The sequence below is a fragment of the Silurus meridionalis genome, chromosome 1 (assembly GCF_014805685.1).
Source record: "Silurus meridionalis isolate SWU-2019-XX chromosome 1, ASM1480568v1, whole genome shotgun sequence".
NCBI lineage: Eukaryota > Metazoa > Chordata > Actinopteri > Siluriformes > Siluridae > Silurus > Silurus meridionalis.
The window spans coordinates 29,959,832-29,979,355 of record NC_060884.1 but is presented as its reverse complement, the minus strand read 5'-3'; the positions used below and the strand labels follow the sequence as shown (position 1 = coordinate 29,979,355).

General features: G+C 37.7%; 1 protein-coding gene and 1 non-coding gene across 2 annotated transcripts in view; one reads left to right on the top strand and one right to left on the bottom strand.

Moving 5' to 3' along the window:
* The window catches only part of LOC124385866 (protocadherin-9), a 256,615-nt gene that overhangs the window by 107,309 nt on the left and 129,782 nt on the right, over window positions 1-19,524 (top strand). The window lies entirely within an intron of this gene.
* trnae-cuc lies at window positions 3,300-3,371 on the bottom strand. The gene has a single exon. It is a non-coding gene; the product is annotated as a tRNA-Glu (tRNA).

Below are 19,524 nucleotides of genomic sequence, written 5' to 3'. Positions count from 1 at the left end.
GGGTATTGCCATGCTGGAACAGGTTTGTGTCTCCAAGTTCAAGGGAAGGGAAAATTCAACTATAAACCGCATCCGAAGACTTTCATACACAGACAGACAGACAGACAGACAGACAGACAGACAGACAGACAGACAGACAGACAGACAGATAGATAGATAGATAGATAGATAGATAGATAGATAGATAGATAGATAGATAGATAGATAGATAGAAGCAAAATGCCTATTATTTATCACATTTTCTTTCGGTTTGCTCAGACTACTCTAGATCTGCACAAGTGGTCAGAATGAACTAACACACACACACACACACACACACACACACACACACACACACACACACACACACACATACTCCCTCATACTCCACAGTTTTCTGTGTGCGTGTGTGTGTGTGTGTGTGTGTGTGTGTGTGTGTATGCCACCCACAGAGACTGCAATGTGTGTGGATGTGAGAAAAAAGATGAGTAAATGAAAGCAGAGTGACGAAGAAAAGAGGGGACGGAGGAAGGATGAGGAGAAAAGAGAACAGAGAAAGAGAAATTGCTGCAACAGTAGATTCACACACAGACACACACACACACACACACACACACACACACACACACACACACACACACACACATGTTGACCCAAACTTGAAAATTATGATGCATATTGGAGACGATAAGAGCTGCCACTCAGCAAAATAAACTAGGACACACACACACACACACACACACACACACACACACATACTAAGCTCACACTTAGATAAAAATATCATGAGATTTGGGATTCCTGACTGTAAATATGTCCCAATAAGTCAGATAAACAATTTATTCATTGGTTTGTTTGTTTGAGTTTATTCAGTCATTAAATGTATTTACTGTCTTGACTAAAATAAGAACATAAAGAGGAGAAATTCATATTAGAGTCAAAACTGCTATAACAACATGCCCAGCTCCTATAATAAAGCTTGGAAAGGGCAAAAACCAAAAAACAGCTGCCCCCTGTGGTCAAAGGTTGTATAACAAATTTGCAAATTTAAAAGAAAGAAAGAAAGAAAGAAAGAAAGAAAGAAAGAAAGAAAGAAAGAAAGAAAGAAAGAAAGAAAGAAATCAAAAAGGCAGATAAATAGAAACAAAGAAAGAAAGAAAGAAAGAAAGAAAGAGAAAGAAAGAAAGAAGGAAAGAAATCAAAAAGGCAGATAAATAGAAAGACAGAACAAAGAAAGTTTTATATGGAATTTATATTTATGTGGAATTATCACCACAAATGTCTGATCAACGGATTAAATGTTGGACTGTACCGGAAAAAAAAAAAAAAAAAAAAGAAAGAAAGAAAAAAAAGGTCAAGGTCACAACAAGGTCATTTTTCCTTCACTTGTTTTTTTCCATGTTTGAAGTTAAAAGGGGTTTTCTTATTCAGTCGACTCAAGTCTGACGTGTCTGTATCATCGACTATACGGCTTTTTTCAAGTCTTATTACAAGGAGATGAATGCTGATGTGACACTTCATAGAAAATTCACATTACAATTGTAATAATTCTGGCAAGATAAAAAATAAGCAACATGAGGACAGTGTGGAATCGAGAGACCTGGCTAGTTTAGCTCACCTAGCAAGTGATAATTATTTTTTTTATGCTACTCAGTCTGTCAGATGGACTAAACATGGATTTATTTGGGTTTAAGTTTGGAAAAAATTAATCTTTGAATTATTCTATTTTTTTCCGGTTCCCCAACAAACTCTAAAACAGGTCGTTTTGACCTGAAAGGAACAGAAGAGTGGGAAAAAGAAGAAGTAGAAAAAAAAGATAGATAGAGATCTGGGCTCTTTGGTACACGCAGGAACACGACCCACATCTGTTAATACGGTGTATCGCTCTTTTTAGCGTTCCCCCGAGATTTAGGACTAATATTTGTCATCGGCGTCTGTTTTAATAAGCGTCGAGTCTCTTTCTCTCTTCATCTCCTCTGTTGCGGTGGGATCCGCAGGATTTGATTGAAAAGGTGTGAGATTTGCTTTCATACCCCCTCAGGAGCATGGAGAAGATCTGGTGATAGACAACCGCGATACACACTTTGGAGTGGAAAGGTTTCACACCTCGAGCGTGTTACGGGAGACGAGAGAAACTCGATGTTATTAAATCCGAATGAAACTTTTATACACTTGCTGTATTTTGCATAATTAAATAGTTTTTTATTTTATTTTTTTTTAAGAATAGATTAATTTTCCATACTTTTTTCTCTTAGCCTGTGTTCAGGATTAATGACATTCATTTCTTTACGTTTTCTCAAATGCTAATACGACACGCTAGCTTGTTAACTCCTAGCGCTGTTGTTCGTTTCCTTAACCTAGAACTTACCGTCCAAAAAAAACCATCATTTGCAGTATATAAATATGTAAAATGGGTCATTTGGACCTGGGCAGGACTGAAGAGTTAATCTCAGCTGCTTTTACCGAGCGCAGTGATTAGCATGGCCTGATTAGCGAGAGCGAAGTTCCTCGTTCCTATTAGCAGCTGTACACTGCTACAGCTGCTCAAACTCCCACAGAGAGTCCAGACCTTATTTCCACAAATACGATATTAAACACCTGCACGAGTCACAGTTCCCACTTTAAAACAATCTATTTTTGAAGCATTCCTCAGTTGCCTGTAAAACAAGAATCGCATCAGGTCGTGCCATGTGCGTATAATCAGGTACGTGCTTTTAAATATAAAATCACAAAGGAATTGATTATGTACAGGACGATTCATGGCGTGTGTTACACGATGTTGACGCACGTCGCAGAGGCGAATGACCACCTGGGGTAAAATCAAGTGCATTAAATTGCTTGGGGAAAAAATCCCTATTAAACCATAGTCACTTGCTGGCACTGCATTAAAATGTATTTATTTGAAGCTGGAAATAAAGCCAACCTTAATTAAATGTGGTTTTGTGTTTAGGGTTCAGATTTATTGTTTGGAGTAAGGGTTAGCGTGAAGTTCTGAGGTTTGGGTTAGGGGTAAAGGTTCAGATTTGGGGTTATGGCTAGGGTCAAGTTCTGAAGATATGCTTTACATGTATTAAATGTGAGGAATATTTTGACTGGCTTGCTATACAAGGGTGGAGCCACCCCGTGTACCACCCCAGCACTGGTATCTCAATGTAAAACTTTCTTTCGGCTTCTCCCATTAGGGGTCGCCACAGCGGATCATCCGCACATTTGATTTGGCATATGTTTTTACGCTGGATGCCCTTCCTAACGCAACCCTCCCCATTTATCCGGGCTTGGGACCGGCACTAAGGCTTGTGCAACCCTAATGGCTGGGTTGGTTCCCTGACCGGGGATCGAACCCGGGCCACAGCGGTGAGAGCGCCACATCCTAACCACTAGACCACCAGGGAACCACTGGTAGCCCAATGTATCCCAATGTATAAAATATAAATTTAATCAGTTTCCTCCACCGATTTACAGCAGCGTCGCTTCAATGTGAAAAAAACAAAACAAAAACATATACCTGTAAATAATGGCAAGAAATCTTTTCTTTTAATTAAAGCGTAGTCCGAACAAACGACTCTTACATACAAAAGCAAATAGTTTACTCTCAATGCAACCTGATCACTGATCACAACAAATGACTCCATCCAGCTCTTTTAACAAATTGAAACATTTGTATAAATATATATATTATATATGATTTAATTTTAAAGATATATTTGCGTGTATTAATGACTAACAGCTTAAACTCTAAACTATTTTCAAAAGTAGGTTGTTTGATTTTTGAAGCTATTTGTTGGTTATTTAAATGTAATTTCTTTGAATTTGTTGTGTTTTTGACTTCAGTACTTTAGGCTCTTTATGATCTGTATTGTTGTTCATGCATTTTATGAATTAGGGTTAAGGTACACTAATTCCATTACTTAGTAAATTAAACTTAGACCTAAACTTACTACAGGTTTGTAAAGAACTCAAGAAACAGAAGCTAAATATAACTAAGCTAAATATACCCTGCCATCTCATTTTATTTATGTCTTTCCAATCCAGATATCAGATTCAGGTCAAATCAATCCCACCTCTGCCTTTATTTAATTTTTATAGACCAATATAAAAATGTGCACACCTTATATATGTGAGTGAGAATATACTTCACTACAAGAAAAGAAATACAAATAAATAAATAATAGAATAATACAATAAATAAAATAAATAAAATAAAACAAAAAGTTTCTTTTCACACCACTGTATATATAATTTTATCTCATAATCTTATAAGCATATTTTGTATAAATCCCACATTGGCTGCTAATGATGTTGATTTTCCACTTAAATGCTAAGAATTAAGAAGAAATAAAGTAGAATAAACACTATGGTGGACGTCACGGTTGGACGATTGTCATGAATTGTGAATATTGTAATATTAGTACAGTAGTGGTTTGAGTTGTCTCACTTTCTTTCTGTGTGTGTCTCAGTATTTACCAGAGTTTTCATTGTGATGCTATTGTGGTAGAGAGATAGTGTATGAATTATGCATTGCTGTGAAAGATGGATTGGAGGAAATGGATCTGTTTTCTAAGTAAAGGCTAGAGCTTCTCCTGGGAACGGTGCACTGCAAGGATACATTACAGCTTGGCCAAAGATTGAGAGATGGCGAATGGCTATAAAAACTGCAGCTTGCGGAAAGAGCATTAGCATAAATACAGGAAATGTGGTGATAAACTGGACCACGATTCAATATTAATAACAGTGTTTACAAGTGGAACAGATTGTGCTTGCATATCTGCCACTTATTCGCTGATGCTGTTGTTTTTAGCCAAAATTCGGAGTTGGCTATCAAGAACTGTTCAAGATTTCTCATTTACTGCATTCTTGTCTTAAGTGCTAAAATTTGAAATGATCTATTTTGAGAAAGGAATAGAAAAAGTAAAGGTAGAAGTATCTCCACCCCCTCTGGGGGTCTGAGTTTACATGTACCCAAACTCTAACCTTAAACTCTAAAGCATGACCGAAACTCCAACCCCCTTACCCTAATTCTAGTCAAGTTCCCTTTTTGTTATTAGAATGTATTTATCCACCTTAGTTAATCGGGGTCAAGGTTTGGGATTAGATTTAGGGGTTCCGATTAAGGTTTAGGTTTGGGGCTAGGTTGAAGATCTGGGGTTAGGGTGAGGGGTAAGGGTTTACGGTTTGGGGTTAGGGCTAGGGTAAATATCTGGGGTTAGGTTTAAGACTATGGAATAGGGCTAGGGTGAAGTTCTGGGGTTTGGGATAAGGGTTAGGGTTAAGATTTGGGGTTAGGCTGGTGCAAAGATGCGAAGTAAGGAAGTAAAAATACTTTTACTTTTACACTAATTTTCTGGTATCAGCACATTACTATTTATATTTCATACATTTTTACTTTTACATCAATAAATTTTTTACACAAATATCAGTACTTTTTACTTAGATTTCTATTTACATTTTTAAAACAGGCTCGTTACTTTAGTTTTAGTCTATTTGGCGACATGATACCGTATTTTTCGGACTATAAGCCGCTACTTTTTTTCCCACGTTTTAAACCCCGCGGCTTAAACAACGAAGCGGCTAATTTATGAATTTTTCCTGGGTTTTTCTCGGTTTCACAAACTTCAAGCTAAAAAACTGAGCGACATAACATTAGACCAATGAAATTTCCAAACGTAAACAAAAAACCGCACCTTACCTGTGTTCTGAGCTGCACGGGATCAGGAGAAAAAACTTCCATCGGGTGATTTTTAAACGCACGACGATGCCAAAAGATAAACTCCGGAGAGAAATAGTTGTGAAAGGTAGGATGAAGACAGTGAACAATGACTTTTTTGGTCGGCTACTGTTTGGATACAAGCTGTTGTAACGCGTTGAGTCTGGGTGAAGGGAGAGCTCGCTTCTGGCATGCTATTCCCAAAATACCGCTATGCTCCTAAAGGAATCGCAACATATTTCACCCGTTACACCGTGTGTAACGTGTCTTTTGTTAAAGCCTGTGTAAAGTACATTAGTGTAGACAGCTTATAGACAGGTGTGGCTTATTTATGTTAAAAATTAAAAAAAATATTTGTAAAAAATTCAGTGGGTGTGGCTTATATATGGGTGCGCTTTATAGTCTGGAAAATACGGTAAATATTTTTCTTTTTATTGCGCCTCGTTTTAGCCCATTGACCTGTTTCTTGTCATTGTGCAGCTTTTTCAATCTGCCACAGGTGTATCATTTCCTGGCTCTCACGCACCACAGACGCAGGCTAGTCTGCGAAGCTAACAGCAAGCGGCGGCAGAAGGCAACAAGAAGTATATGGTTAGCATGGATGAGACAGAGGGAGTCAATGATGTAAACATGACTGATAACAGAGACATTCCTGATCACCTGATCATCATCATGATCATTTCTTTGATTTAGTTTTATATGGTGGATGATCAGGCTGTATACATTCATTAGGTAACAAATTCTTTTGTATTGATATATTAATATGATGTGAGGTCCAGTTACCAGTGTGACACTAAAACAGGTAGTAGTAATAGCTACTTGTTCTTACATGTCAGAGTCTGAACTTCTTATTTAACTTGAGTGAAAAAGGGTAGTCAGTAATTTTGCCACCTAGTGTGAAGTTCTGGGGTTAGGGTTTAGTGTGAAGATTTCTGAATAGGTCTAGGGTTAAGATTTGGGTTTAGGATTAAGGTTTGGAAGTTGGGGTCAGGGTTTAGGTTTGGGGTTAGGTTTTGGTCTTAGGGTTAAGGTTTGTGGTTTGGGCTAGGGTTCAGTTTAGGGGTTAGGCTTAAGGTTTAAAGTTGGCGATTAGGGTTTAGGCTTAGGTTTAGGGTTAGGGTTAAAGTTCAGGTTAGGGGTTAGGTTTAGGGCTTATTTTGGGGTTTGGGTTTTGAAGTTATGGTTTAGGATTAAGGATTAGAGGTAGGTTTGGTGGTCAGCTATAGGATATACAGTAGTTGTATCCAGAAGGTCATGTCCTATAAAAATGATATATCTGAACCAGAAACTAAATTCACAACTAGTGTCACAATGTCCCTGTCGTTTCCTGGTTTCTAAAACCATTCCTGTATATATAGCTTCACTTTAAACATTGTCACATGCATTCATTTGGTAGGCTGATTTCGTCCCCCGACACTTGGATGTGAGGCCGAATCCAATCTAGCCATAAAATTGAGAGTGAAGGTTCTTGCTGAGGGGCCTACAGGGGGTCTCTAGCAACCCTGGGATTTGACGTGCACACAACCTTAACTTCTGAGCAAGCACCGCTAACAAGCTAATCAAAACCGGAGAGAAAATGGCCGTTATCCCTCAATGCTTTCTTGCCCTTAATATCCATCCTCTTCTCCATGGCTCAAATTAGTGCCACTCCTCTCTCTCTTTCTCTCTCTGTGTCTCTCTGTCTCTCTATGCTCCATCTTTTAACGAGGTGGCTGGTCCCTTGAGATAACTGGACACGCCTTGAGGCATCAGCAGGTGAAGGACACTCCATTATCTGTCCTAGATGGATGGGTTGAGACGCTGCCCTGAAAGCAGGACGGCTGCCAGATCCTCTTCCCTTTTAAAGTGCTTTTGTCTCTGCTGAGTGCCACAATTACCGTAAGAGGATAAATCCACCCAATCTCTCTCTGAGTCCATGCATCAAAAAACAACAACAACAAAAACAAAGCTGACAATCTGAGCTGATGTTTTATTAATGAAGTGTCAAGCTACGGTTATTGCTGTTGTCCAAACAGCATGGCGACGGTTCCATTTGCAGATTTGATTCCCGACCCTGATTGGTTTTGTTTTTGAATATTCGCAAGGCAGGACCGATACGGTGATGTCATCAATAAATCCACATTGCCTACATCATTAACTATTTCCATCATGTTCTTTCAAACTCCTGTGATCGTCTTGTCTTTAGGTGTCACAGTCTAAGTATTAATACTTCTCAAAATAGTATGCTATTTAGCTAGCATGCTAAGCTAAGACACACTTTACAATTAAACCAGAGCTCTTTATTATGGTCAGCTAATTTTTTAACAGTTTATCAGATCTGGTATGCTTTTTTTTTGTTGTTTTTCGTCAACTTCAACACCCTTGCTGTAATATTTCTCTAGGATGCTAAAGATGCCTTTGACCTTTTCTCTATAATAACAGAAACTCATAACAACCTGCTGATTTGCATAGAAATTGCAATAATTGTAATCATTTTTTATTGGCAATGCTATCTCTATCTCTAATGTTAACTTTTACATCTTCACATATGGCGCTTAATATCCAACCCTGCTAAAATTAGCGGGGCCGCCGTCTCACGGAGATTTTTAAACTGTGTGTGAAATCTGTCACTTTTGTATAGGCAGTTCTCACACACACACACACACATTTTTTCACCACTTCCTCCGTAGGTTTTTACATTAATGCCTTTTGGGTTCCTTTTACATCAATAAATGCATTCAGAGTTGTCATTTCCTATATGTGGATCACAGGTTCGTTACTAGGGTGTGTATGTGTGTGTTTCCCAATGTCTCCCTTTTGCCGATGTAAAACGTCTTATAATATAAGATCCAATATTGTTATTCGCAAAGACCTGTTTCGACTAGGGACATTTATACCGTATTTGTTTTCTGTAACTTATGAACCTCTTGAATCAGTCTGTCACATGACTGTCTCTGTGGGATTTTAAAGGTCCCTGTATAGACTTTTGTACTTGAGAAGCAAAAGTTTCAACAGTTCAAAAGTCCAAAGCAAACGTTCAATTGACATATCTAATGCCAAATAGTGAGACTCATAGGCAAAGAATGCTTGAAGGTGAAATAGATGAGAAGGTCTGAAGACTAGAGATCCTGGTTGATGACCTGTTTTAGGAATCGAGTCTATGTCCACATTAATGCAAATGTACCTTTTTTACTATATTTAAGGCTTTGTTCCACATGTTTTGGATACATTTACAAATTGCACAGATCATCTTAGGCCATGTGCACACCAATATATTTTCATTCAAAAACGCATATTTTTTTCTTTTCCGTTTTGGCCTTCCGTTTACACTGAGACAGCGTTTTTTTTAATCAACAAAAAAAACTTAGCTTTGTAAAAACGCCATTTTTGCGTTGCAGTGTGGACATTTGTAGTCGTGTGACGGTGCCTTTCTACAAAATTTTTCTGCAAAGTTATAAAGAGTCGTTAAGTAAATAAATGGCAGGCAGACATTACTCAGTTCGAAGCATCTTAAGTTTTGCTCACGAAAACGAAATACGAAAGTGTGGACGCAAAACGCCGTTTCAGATTTATCCAAATTATTGTAGACGTAGCCTCAGACACACCGACTTACAGTTATTTCATTTTATCCAACCAGGATTTGGTTGGGCTTGTGTGAGGAGGTAGCTCAGTAGTTAAGGCTCTGGGTTACCGATCAGGTGTTGGAATTGCCCTTAATGCTATGTGCCCCAGGGGCACTGTATCATGGCTGGCCCTGCTCTCTGACCACTGTTTCCTAAAATCGCTGCGATATGCAACAATAGAATTCTACTGTGTTGTAAAGTCAATCAAGTATAAAGGACCTTTATTAGAATACTTATTGATCCACTAGGATAATTGTTGGGTTTCAGTTGTGCACAGCAAAATTTAAATGTATAGAAGAAGTAAAATATATAAAAATAAAATACAAACATTTAAATAAATATACAGTATTCAGTTATATATTAAGTGAAATGAAATGTGTAGCAGCAGTAAAACAGATGGCAGAAAAGTCAGACTACAATGATACACAAGTTATTGTACATGTAACAACAACAACAACAACAATAATAATAATAATAATAATAATAATAATAATAATAATAATACTTATTATTATTATTATTATTATTATTTTTATTATTTTTATTATTATTGTCATTATTGCACTAAAATAATTGCACATAGTTGCTATTAACATTATATAATGTACATACATGTACATACATTTACCTTTTATTTAAACTCACAATCTTCTGATCAGAAGTCCAACATTTTAACCTCTGAGCTACCACTTTCTTCTCTTTTGTACAAGGTTGTGTGGAATTAAAAATATTTTACTAATTAAATTTGAGGCCTTCACGTAACCCATCGGCTTTTTACATATTTACAGATTAGCGTTATAGGGATGTGAGTGCTTCCTTCTCAGCGTTGACAAACAATTTCTCAGAAATGCTATTTCAGGTTTACCCGGATTCGTTCCAATGTGTCCTATAAATCAAATAATGAGGTACAATGAGTGTACTTGATTTGTAGATGTTGCATTGTATTGATGAGTGGCCATAAAGGGTATTGCAGTCTGACAGAATCCCCCTGCCCATGTGAAAGACCTGTCCCTGGCTCTGGGATCACGATTGGCCAGATGCTCCATTTGGAATTCATGGCCCATGGACATTTTCTGATGCAAATTTGGCCCGGGAACTTTCTTTGATGAAAAACACGAGTGCTACTCCAGACTGTAACTCTTCCAATAGACAAGACAGAACATACAGTATATTAGGCGTAATTCTTGGAGTCCAGCAGGGCCTGAACCACTTAAGCTGGGCTTCCTTCCAATTCTATTGGAAAGGATAATTTAGTTGCCAAGTTTGTGTGTAAGGGGGGGTGGTTCCTTGTCAATTACCGCACCATTCAACCATGCTGTCTTTGTTGATGTAGTCTGGGACAGGCCCTGTCCAGTTTTTGGCTCGGATGCATGTTTCTTTTAATTGTTCACATTATTTTTGGCCAAAACACCAGAAATAATTTATGGTTGAAGATGCAAAACAGCAGGCATCATATTGCTGGGTAACACTGCTTTACTTATGTAAGCAGTGGCAAGACTTTGCAAAGAACGATGCATACAACAGGCGGTAAAGCAGATAAGCTACAAGTGTGAACAGTTTAGAACCATTACAGCTGACCTAGTAGACAGTGATTCCTTTCAGTTCTATCTACACATATATGTGCAGGCTTTTCTGCTGGACTTTTTAAATGTTACATAGTCGGAAGAGAATGTCTCGACCTTACTCTAAAATTCCGGAGCGCAATTTAGCCAGAAGGCATGTTCTTCAAGCTTCCAAGCTATTCTTAGGCTCCCACAGAACACAGAACACACTCATTTTCTTAAAATACAATCTAAATTGGTATGCTTAGCTATAGAGTAATGGTTTCAGTTCTTCCTCAGAAAAGGCTACTGAACAGGAAAACTATGTACAATAGTATATATATATATATATATATATATATATATATATATATATATATATATATATATATATATGTGTGTGTGTGTGTGTGTGTGTGTGTGTGTGTGTGTGTGTGTGTGTGTGTGTGTGTGTGTGTAGATTCACCCCTAAAACAATGCAGCATGATCCGATTTCGATTTAATTCAACACACAATGCGATTCAATGCAATAGAAAAAATATGATGCTCTGCAATTCAATATAAGTATAGATAGTTTACTTTTACTTCTTTTGTTAAGACAGGCAGCAAATCATAAGTTTACTTAAGTGCCTTCTGACTTCTCACACATGGCCCTTTCACAAACAGGCCTCTGTAGTGCAAAAAAGAAAAGAACGAATTATATGTGAATAAATCGTTTTTTACTGATGCAAATATGCAAAAAAAACGATGCATCATGAAACAGATGCTAAATGTTAACTTTCATGCTGATGCAATGACATTTTTATATATAAATATATTTACATAGATAGATAGATAGACAGACAGACAGACAGACAGAATTGTGTTTATATCTTTAATGTTAACTAACAAGTGATAAGTTTAAGTAGATAGATAGATAGATAGATAGATAGATAGATAGATAGATAGATAGATAGATAGATAGATAGACAGACAGACAGACAGACAGACAGACAGACAGACAGACAGACATAATTGTGTTTATATGTTTAATGTTAACTAACAAGTGATAAGTTTAAATAGATAGATAGATAGATAGATAGATAGATAGATAGATAGACAGACAGACAGACAGACAGACAGACAGACAGACAGACAGACAGACAGACAGAATTGTGTTTATATGTTTAATGTTAACTAACAAGTGATAAGTTTAAGTATATAGATAGATAGATAGATAGATAGATAGATAGATAGATAGATAGATAGATAGATAGATAGATAGATAGATAGATAGATAGATGTGTAAGTCATTGGAATAAATGAAGTATTCTGGTGCTAATGGTCATTATACAATGAGTTTCTAGTTTATTAGGGAAACTGATAACTGAATTGCTTGTGGGTTGTTGTTTTTTTTTGTTCTTTGGGGAAACGGGTTAATACTGTACATGTCAGACTGCAAATCAATAAAGTTTTGTGGTGGGATTCCTAATGATCTCCAAATCAATTCTCATGATCTTAAATCAATACGAGAGTTAATTATGAATTATCACTTTGTCTTCTGGTGTGCATTGGAATGCCCATTGCCCTGCCTTTTTTTTCTTCTTCTTCTCAAAAGATCTCTGCAAAGCATCGATGAAGGATTAAAGCGCTTATAGACCAACAGCAGCGTAAGAACACACCTGCCGATACGTCTTAACCACTCCGATCGCGGCTGTCCCATAAACTCCACATGAAGAAGTGCTTTACAGGAAGTGCACTCTGTTAAAATAACAGTCTGTTGTGTTTTTTGTTCTCTCGAAAAGACTTCCTCTCCCTGTGGTCCAATTCTGGCTTAACACACCCCCGTCTACTTCTCCTTGGCCATCTTAAAGGGTCACTCCATTATTCTATCAGCTTGAGTTTAAGTTTATAAGACGAGGCTAGGCACTGAACAGTGTTGTTCTGAAGTACTCTTTGCCCAGAAGGTATTGCTGCTATCTGACACCAAATCGTTTTCAAAATGGCGGACGAAGCTGTTTAAAGGAGGATCAATAAAATACTCCCCGTTACAAAGGTGTAGCATTTGATTGCGCCGTGTTCAAATCAGGTTTGCTCCTCTGACTCTATCTGTACATGACAGCTGTTTGAGCTGTATTACTTTACCCTGCTAGTGCATTAGTGTGCTATCTAGTTAGCAAGCTGACCTGACTCTGTACAGTTGGGAAAGACAGTGAGAATCTGAGAGGAATTCCGGTTTGATGTACTTCCTGAACAATCCACTCACACAGCATTGATGAACCTTTCATAATCAGATTTTTTAACAACCTCTCACTTTTCAGTCTCTATTAATGGTAGATAGATAGATAGATAGATAGATAGATAGATAGATAGATAGATAGATAGATAGATAGATAGATAGATAGATAGATAGATAGATAGATAGATAGATACCGTAATTTCTGGACTATAAAGCGCACCCATATATAAGTCGCACCCACTGAATTTTACAAATATTTTTATTTTTAACATAAATAACCCGCAGGTGTCTACACTAAAGTACTTTACACAGGTTTTAACGAAACTCACGTTACACACGGTGTAACGGGTGAAATATGTTGCGCTTCCTTTGGGAGCATAGCGGTATTTTGGGAATAGCATGCCAGAAGCGAGCTCTCCCTTCACTCAGACTCAATGCGTTACAACGGCTTGTATCTAAACAGTAGCCCACCAAGAAAGTCATTGTTCACTGTCTTCATCCTTCCTTTCACAAACTATTTTTCTCAGGAGTTTATCTTTTGGCATCGTCGTGCGTTTAAAAATCACCCGATGGAAGTTTTTTCTCCTGATGCCGTGCAGCTCAGAACACAGGTGAGGTGCGTTTTTTCGTTTCCATTCGGAAATTTCATTGGTCTAATGTTATGGGGTTCAGTTTTTTGGCTTGAAGTTTGTGAAACCGGGAAAAACCCAGGAAAGATTCGTAATTAGCCGCTTCGTTGTTTAAGCCGTGAAGTTCAAATACGGTAGATAGATGTGTAAATCATTGAAATAAATAAAGTATTCTGGTGCTAATGGTCATTATACAATGAGTTTTTAGTTTATTAAGGAATCTGTTAACTGATTTGCTTGTGGGTTGTTTTTTTTTTTTTTTTTTTTGTACTTTGGGGTAGTTTACTGTAATTTGTTATTCATTTAACAACCTCTCACTTTCCAGTCTATATTATTGGAATGTTGTAGATGATCTTAATTCATATGTGGATACCTTTTATGCCCTGGATGTTTTTACGTAGGAAAAAGAAAGAGCCTTTTCTTCCCTCCTCTCTACCTCACGCTCTATGCACAGTGTGCTGCACCTTTTTTTTATTTTTTTTTTATCTATGTAAGTAGGGTAGAGAGAAAAAAAATTCAGCCGATTCAATTTTATGTTATTTATTTATTTATTTTTGATTGCGCTCCCATAGCTGGATACAATTTAATGAAGTTTGATACGGAGCGTATTAGAAAAGGATTTGAGTGCTGGATTCCTGCATTGTGCTAAGAGGGATTTAAGAGGGTAGGGGGAAAAAATGTTGTGTGTTTGCTTTAAAGCACCTCAGCACTGCGCTTTAATCCCTGTATTCCCCATATGGGGATAGAACAGTGACAGCAAAAACAGGAGCTCTTTATTAATATGAACAGATGCCTCGCACTCGGGAGCTTTAGTGAAATGTTGCTAAGGCACTTTGAGAAGGGAGATTTTCCTCCCAGCGATGGGAGTACAGCTTTAGAGGCCTATATGTGTACGCTATAAGATGCAAATGAAAATTTTAAAAAGTGGAAAAATTGTGTAACCGTTATTTTTATTTTTTTATTTTTTTATTTTTATGCTGAAGGTCCATAGCTCTTCTAAGGACCTTCAGCATAAAAAACAACAACAAAAAATGGTTACACAATTTTTCCACTTTTTTACATTTTCAATTGCATCTTATAAGATACAAATAAGTTAAAACATAAATTTGATTAGAAATAAAATTATTATATTAAATAGTAAATGATTAATTTCACCACAGCATATTCCTGCTGTTTGCAGTATTTATATCAAAAGAAGAATTGACAGTACATGTCAAAACACCTAGTCATTTATGATGTTTGAGAAACACATGCATGTTCCTTTTGGACTCATCAGTCCACACAATTTTCTTCCAGTCATTCACTGTACAATTCATATGTTTTTTGTGGGGTTTTTTTGCCTTTGTTTGTGGTGGGAGTAGGGAGCAGGTGGAGAAGAGCCTGGAGAGCTGGAGGTACACGCTGGAGAGAAGTGGAAAGAAAGTCAGTAGGAGTAAGACAGAGTACATGTGTGTGAATGAGAGGGGGCAGTGGAGTGGGGCGGTTGCAGGGAGAAGAGGTGGAGAAGGTGGAGGAGTTCAGGTACCTGGGGTCAACAGTGCAAAGTAATGGAGAGTGTGTTAGAGAAGTGAAGAAAAGAGTGCAGGCTGGGTGGAGTGGGTGGAGAAGAGTGATAGCAGGAGTGATTTGTGATAGAAGAGTATCTGTGAGAGTGAAAGGGAAAGTTTATAGTGCTGTGGTGAGACCTGAGATGTTGTATGGATTAGAGACAGTGGCATTGAGTAAAAGACATTAGGTGGAGCTGGAGGTAGCAGAGCTGAAGATGTTGAGGGTTTCGTTGGGAGTGACGAGGATGGACAGGATTAGAAATGAGTTTATTAAAGAAACAGTGTATGTAGGACATTTTGTTGACAAGGTGAGGGAGATGGTGTGGACATGTAAAAGGAGGAACATGGGGTATATCAGTAGGAGAATGCTGAGGATGGAGCCACCAGGAAGGAGGAAAAGAGGAAGACCGAGGAGGAGGTTTATGGATGTGGTGAGGGAAGACATGCAGGTAGTTGGATTGAAAGAGGCAGATTTAGAGGGCAGGGGGGTATGGAGACGGATGATCCGCTGTGGCGACCCCTAATGGGAGAAGCCGAAAGAAGAAGAAGACCATAAATTAGCGCCCATGTTCGCTCCTGTGTGTTGATATTGATTATTTACCTTTTTTTTTTTCCCAATAAAACGATTAACAGAAGGTTAATGTGGTGAATCATTATTGACTTTTATGGTCTGTGACTCAAATCCATGCAACATTTCTAAATAAAACAATTTTAATTGAATGGAACATCAATGGGAAATGTTATCAACTAGCTCAAGTTTTTACCTCAGTCAACAGTCATTTCCGAATCATTCACATTTATAGCATTTAGCAGACGCCCTTATCCAGAGCGACTAACATTTATCTGATTTATACAGCTGAGCAGGAATTGGGTGGTTGAGGGCCTTGTATAGGGCCCCAGGAGTGGCATCTTGTTGTGGCTGGGATTTAAACTCATGACCTTCGGATCCAAAGTCCAATTCCTTAACCACTAAGCCAACACCTTTTGCTTACTTCCTGTCTAGAGGAAGTGGTAAACCAATTGGAAAGAGGGACGTGGTAGCTCTGATCAGAAGGCTGGGGGTTCAAGCCCTGGTATTGCCAAGCTCCCATTAAGAGCCCTCTGTGCTCCAGGAACCCTGTATCATGACTATCTTGTGCTCTGACCCCAGCTTACTAACATCGTTGGGATATGCAAAGAAAGAAATTTCATTGTATAAAGCACATGTGACAAGAGCACTACCACCTTGACATTTTAACCAAGTCTTATGGTATTGATTTCAATATTGTGATTGATCTGTTTTTGTCCTACGTTCAAGATTATTGCTTAGTCGGGTGTTTGTTTTTTAGATCACCTGATCATATTCTGTTTCTTAGATGTTGGATTTTTTACTGTTAGCCATAATGAACTGTTTCACCTGCATTTTTGCATTTTTTTCATATTTCTATAACGTGACATAATGTTGAAGCTGGGTGTGTACAGTGTAATATTACTTGGTTATTAATGCCTTTAGCTTTACAGCATACTTTCATTTAAAGGTAAATAGTATAAATGTTACATTGCGTAATTTATGACGTTCAGCGAGGTTTAGTTAGAAGCGTAGACAAATGTAGCACTGATATGTTCACGATATTACCAAATCAAGTCACATGTTTAAATAAAAAAGGGTGTGTCGTTCGTTTTCCATGTGATTGACTCAACTTTGCAGTTTTTTCTGTCCAAAATGCAAACGTCCGGAGAGTATTTATATTACAACTCTGTATGCGTTTTGTATGCTAGAGTTTCTTTTTATATATATATATATATTTTTTTTTTCAGTCATGCTGATGCATGAACACACACTTCTTTCTTTCATTTCGGTTTGTGTTCTAACACTGTTGTCATTCAAGGCCTTCACACACTCGGTATCACAGGAGGCTGATCTGAGATCGTCGTCTCTCGGTGGCAGCTTAAGAAGGATTGGTGTGTGTGTGTGTGTGTGTGTGTGTGTGTGTGTGTGTGTGTGTGTGTGTGTGTGTGTGTGTCTGAGGTGTAGTTGGAAAAGGGTGATGGATTTGTTGTCATGGCACCCTGACAGCAAATCACTGCGTGTGTGTGTGTGTGTGTGTGTGTGTGTGTGTGTGTGTGTGTGTGGACTTGAAGATCTCCGCATGGAAGGTGTGAATGGGACACTAAAGAGATGAACGTACAGTACTTTGAGTGGATGCGGTAATTAGAAGCAATAACAGCATGTTTCAGGGGTTTCCAGATTTTCAGCCCAATCTTTGTATCAATGTCCCTATCAGGAGAATTTGTGTGTGTGTGTCTGTGTGTCAGTCAACACAACAAATTGTATTAATAACCAAAAATGATGTGTGGGTAAAGACTCAGGAAATGTTTCTGTATATATTAAAAAAATCACATGATCATGCAGCTGACCTGTGAACTCTTCATTGTGCCCATACATGAGAGCAATATTTTGAGTATCATTCAATTCAATACAATAAACTTTAGTTATATTTGTATAGCACTTTTAACAAGGGGCATTATCCCAAAGCAGCTTTAGAGATATTAAATTTTTTTCTACATTTACATTAATGCCATTTGGTACACCCCTTATCCAGAGCTATTTACAAGTGAGCAGTTGAGAGTTAGGGGCCTTGCTCAGGGGCCCAGCTGTGGCAGCTTATTGGTGCTGGGATTAGAACAGACCTTCAGATCCATAGACCAATACCTTAACCACTGAGCTACAACATGCATTTTTGATAGGAAATAACAAACTTGGGTCCGTCACATAAAAAAATTAATGTCCCACCCTAAATGAAATTATAATGTTTATATGTCAGCGCCGATAAGTTAATCCCTTACGAGGGAATCAGTGATGACTGTGGAAAAAAAAAAACTTCTTAGATGGTATGAGGAAGAAACTTAATAAGAACCAGACTCATAATAAAACCATTCCTCCTTTGGTTGGCACCAAATCTCCTTTCATTACAGTTCCATCGTGGTTGAGGTGTACTATTCAGTGATAGGTGCTTACATGCAAAACTGTTCATGCAAACTGTGGTCCTGAGCCCTTGTAGTCCAAATCCAAATCCAAGTTCTTAAGGTGCTCAGTAACTTCCTGGATCTTTAGGCTGGTCATGTGGAAACATCCCCAGCTGCACAGCGTGGTCTTTGTTCAGGCTAACAATGGTAGAGAGATAAACTCTGATTAATTCAGTCAAATCTGCTTCCTTGAAATGATTAGGTGTATGGCCATTTTGCTATTTAATGGCCATCAAATAAGAAAAAAAAAATCACACACACACAGTGCCTGTCAAATAAAGTGTGGAAACACCTAGTCTTTATGGTTTTTAAGACACATACATTTTTTTCTTTTGTTTATATGCAATAAATGTGGTAAAATGCAAAAACACAGAAGAGTTGGAATGACTGGAAGAGGGTTCTGTGGACAGATGAGTCTCTAAAATAAGAACTTATATAAGATTTAAAACAGGAAAGAAGATGTTAGCAGACTGCCTCACCCCCACAGTCAAACATGGATGTGGTAACTTAATGGTTTGGGTTTGTTATGGACCAGGGAAAGTTGGAGACTTATTCTAGGTGAAAGGAGCCAACATGGCAACCATAATATACTTCAACATCTTGCGATTCCATCTGTATTGCGGCAAATTGGAACCAACTTTACCGCACAACAAGACATTGAGCCCAATCTCTGTAAGCATAATTTAGAGAGTAAACAGTTGAATGGACTGCTCAGTCACCGAACCTAAATCCTACTGAACTGCTTTGAGATTAACTGAATCACTAGAAAGAAATCCTCAACTAGTGAAGAACATCTTTGGTAAGTTCTCCAAAAGGCATCGCAAAGTATTTCAGCTGAATGTTTGGAGAAACTAAATGTCCGGATGCCAAAAGTGTGTAAAGCTGTTCTTCATGCTAAGGGAGGATTTTTCAAAGAATATAAAGTTTAACATCTGTAAAGGTATAATTTTTTTTTGCTCAAAGTATATGATTTTATGTTTTATGTATTATGTGATATTATTTGAGTTTGTTTTCAAACTTTTGACAGACACTTTAATTACCAAACTTTCAGACACCTTTAGGCAGAATGATAGCAGAAACTAGCCCCGAAACATTTTGCGTCACGTTCTTTTCAAGATATCTATAATTATTTTAATTTAAGATGCCAATGTAAACTACTGGAAGGGAAAAAAAGTGTTTATTTTGGTTAGTTTATCGAAAACCAAAACCTGATAATTTCATCATTAATGGCACTTTTCCAGAATACTGTATCGAAATCCAGGATGGTTTTCCAGGCCATTTTACACGTTAAGGTCTAT